The 3,856-nt window shown below is 46.4% G+C and overlaps 1 pseudogene; it reads left to right on the top strand.

The window, feature by feature from the left end:
• On the top strand, positions 1 to 558 carry LOC139455039 (uncharacterized; annotated as a pseudogene).
• Positions 559 to 3,856: the final 3,298 nt, after the last annotated feature.

Genomic DNA, 3,856 nt, shown 5'->3' with positions numbered 1-3,856 from the left:
ATGGTCCAGGGGGTTAAAGCCAATCTCCAACAACATTACAAGCGGTTATCTAGTTTTGACAAGAAACAAGACCACATGATAAGCATACTGAATGCAATCGAGATGGTTCACCAAGCGCGGCGGTAAGTCACTGCAACAAGAACTGTTTCTGAAAAGGTGGCTTCGTGTTGACCGATGGTGTGGCTGAATCCATGTGACGAATCTGATGACATTCCTTTATTAGACTTGTGGGATATTTGGACTGAATTGAAGATGGTGACATTCGAACCGAAATGACTCTCCAAGAGTATATAGATGCAGACAAAGACATCCTTGTTGCAGAACGGCCGAGTGATGACGACATTGCCCAGTCGATTGTAGAAAAGCGTGACGGCGTTAGCAACCTTTGCCGATGCCAGTAAGGCTCTTGAAACACTGAAGATTTTCCTCAACACGTGGAAGTCAACAGAGATGACATCATTCGATACTTTGGCTGATCTCAAAGAGGCAGTTTCACGAAATCAGTCAGTAAAACGAGGCCAGAGCAAAATCACCGACTACACATCTCCCCGTATGTAAATCGTGAAATGCTAAATATCTACTTGTATTTGATAAATAATGTTCTAAAAATGTTATGAATTTTTTGGGAGGAAAGGCCGAAGTTTACCACTTCGGTGAAACCCACGAGCACGGGTATGGTGCTGACAAACCTAGAAACATAATCGGGGCGAACCGGGATTCGAACCCACAATCATAGGTTTCTGGCGTGCCCAAGGGACGCAACTCTGCACCCCCCCCCCCCCCCCCCCCCCTTCCTCCCCGTTTACCACTTTTGTGTCCTATATAAATATTGGAATTTACCTTTCTTACATAATTTTCATTTATATAAATAGGATTGCAATACCTGTCAGTGATCAAGGACGTTTTCATGTGTTTTCGATATTTGCTTATCTCATCCTATCAATCCCACTATATCGTATTACGTAATAACCCGATGACAAGTGGGCGGAGACAGTATAATGTCATACGTTCAGAGTAAGTATCGGGTGTCTTCATCCATATTAACAAGTGAGTTAACATTTAAAGTCAGTCGACAGAACTTCAACCATATTGTGAATAGAACCTTTCAGAAAAACAAAACATCACATCACAGATAAACGCGTAAAGTAATATTTAATAGTCTGCATATATTGATCTTCTCTGTTGTGGTGTAGAAGAATCTATTTAGCTGTTGGCTGGTTTGGATGTTCTAAGTGCCCCTTGGAATAAGTTAGCTGCGTCGTGTTTATCTGGTTTGGTGTGTGTAAATGATAGGGCATGTCACCAAATCAATGAAAATCCAACGTATTTCTGACAAAAGGAATGAGACGTGCAAGATCACACCCTGTGGCCATGGAAACCATTCTCATAACACCAATCGCTGTTGCTTGTTTGTCCAAGATTCAATCATTTTCCTGTCGCCAAATCGCATCTGGGATATTGCTGAGTCAGGCGTTAAAACACAAACATAATTTAAAGCATGCACCGTTGACTTGTTAAATTCAACATTAGGAGCGAGTGGATAAGAGTAAAAGATTGCAAGTATGTCAGCCCTCTTATGATCAGACATGTTTGCAAAAATAATAACAGCATCATAGATCTATATTCAGAAGAAATGTACGAACATTTCTTCCTTCCAGAGCAACAGCCTTGTGGGGATTCCAGGTTAGAGTAGGTCCCCAGCAACCTGTGCTGATGTACAACGTGGGGACTCCGGGTTAGAGTAGGTCCCTAGCAACCTGTGCTGATGTACAACGTGGGGACTCCGGGTTAGAGTAGGTCCCTAGCAACCTGTGCTGATGTACAACGAGGGGACTCCGGGTTAGAGTAGGTCCCTAGCAACCTGTGCTGATGTACAACGAGGGGACTCCGGGTTAGAGTAGGTCCCTAGCAACCTGTGCTGATGTACAACGAGGGGACTCCGGGTTAGAGTAGGTCCCTAGCAACCTGTGCTGATGTACAACGAGGGGACTCCGGGTTAGAGTAGGTCCCTAGCAACCTGTGCTGATGTACAACGAGTGGACTCCGGGTTAGAGTAGGTCCCTAGCAACCTGTGCTGATGTACAACGTGGGGACTCCGGGTTAGAGTAGGTCCCTAGCAACCTGTGCTGATGTACAACGTGGGGACTCCGGATTAGAGTAGGTCCCTAGCAACCTGTGCTGATGTACAACGTGGGGACTCCGGGTTAGAGTAGGTCCCTAGCAACCTGTGCTGATGTACAACGAGGGGACTCCGGGTTAGAGTAGGTCCCTAGCAACCTGTGCTGATGTACAACGTGGGAACTCCGGGTTAGAGTAGGTCCCTAGCAACCTGTGCTGATGTACAACGTGGGGACTCCGGGTTAGAGTAGGTCCCTAGCAACCTGTGCTGATGTACAACGTGGGGACTCCGGGTTAGAGTAGGTCCCCGGCAACCTGTGCTGATGTACAACGAGGGGACTCCGGGTTAGAGTAGGTCCCTAGCAACCTGTGCTGATGTACAACGAGGGGACTCCGGGTTAGAGTAGGTCCCTAGCAACCTGTGCTGATGTACAACGAGGGGACTCCGGGTTAGAGTAGGTCCCTAGCAACCTGTGCTGATGTACAACGAGGGGACTCCGGGTTAGAGTAGGTCCCCAGCAACCTGTGCTGATGTACAACGAGGGGACTCCGGGTTAGAGTAGGTCCCCGGCAACCTGTGCTGATGTACAACGAGGGGATTCCCCGGCATCTGTGGCAATCTGGTGATCGTGCATGTTGAGATCTACGAGGGGATTCCCCAGCATCTGTGGCAATGTGGTGATCGTGCATGTTGAGATCTACAACGAGGGGATTCCCCAGCATCTGTGGCAATCTGGTGATCGTGCATGTTGAGATCTACAACGAGGGGATTCCCCAGCATCTGTGGCAATCTGGTGATCGTGCATGTTGAGATCTACAACGAGGGGATTCCCCAGCATCTGTGGCAATCTGGTGATCGTGCATGTTGAGATCTACAACGAGGGGATTCCCCAGCATCTGTGGCAATCTGGTGATCGTGCATGTTGAGATCTACAACGAGGGGATTCCCCAGCATCTGTGGCAGTCTTGTGATCGTGCACGTTGAGAAGGTTGATTGCGTGTCATCGTAACCCGACGTCGTTGACGGTTGTTTAGTATATTAATCACTTAATTGTCTGTTCTGAATTTGACTATTTACAGGCCACCGTCATTATCTCGCATACTGCTGCATGAGGATTACCTCCCCTTATCAGTATTCCAGTTATATCACGGCGTGTCAGCTTAATGTGGGAATAAAGTCCGAAGTAATGCAGGCCTCAGATGTTTACCACATTGGTGAAACCCACGAACATGGGTATGTTGCTGACAAACCTAGAAACATAATCGGGGCGAACCGGTAAACAACAGACAAACAAACAAACAAACAATCTAGATCAACAGTGCATATACATTTATGTGGGCATTAAGAAGGGTTTTGACCGTTTTCTGTTGAGTCAAACACTCAGACAAGTCTAACCTTTGCTCAGATCCCTTCGAGGCCCAATGTACACATGCATGATAAAGCCACAGCAAGGAAGAGGTAAATTAGAATGAAAACCTAAATAGAAGTCGCTACATAAAGACTGCAGAAATTCTGCCCAACCAAACCTTTCAAAATTCTGTTTCAAACGCTTTTCCTTGGGAACATAAGTCATTAATGACGATAAACAACCTTCATTAACAGGACAAGAAATATCAGCGAGCAGCAACAAATATGTGTGTAAGAGAGAAAGGAGACTGCTGTCAGCCATCATTGCACGGAAAACGATGTATGGCAAATGGGTGTTATCTTCGCATGTTAATTACATGAGCTGCCACT

Source organism: Haliotis cracherodii, unplaced genomic scaffold (genome assembly GCF_022045235.1).
Source record: "Haliotis cracherodii isolate W230 unplaced genomic scaffold, xgHalCrac1.p SCAF_11, whole genome shotgun sequence".
Taxonomy (NCBI): domain Eukaryota; kingdom Metazoa; phylum Mollusca; class Gastropoda; order Lepetellida; family Haliotidae; genus Haliotis; species Haliotis cracherodii.
The sequence above is the reverse complement of the archived record's forward strand: the minus strand, read 5'-3'. Positions and strand labels throughout refer to the sequence as shown.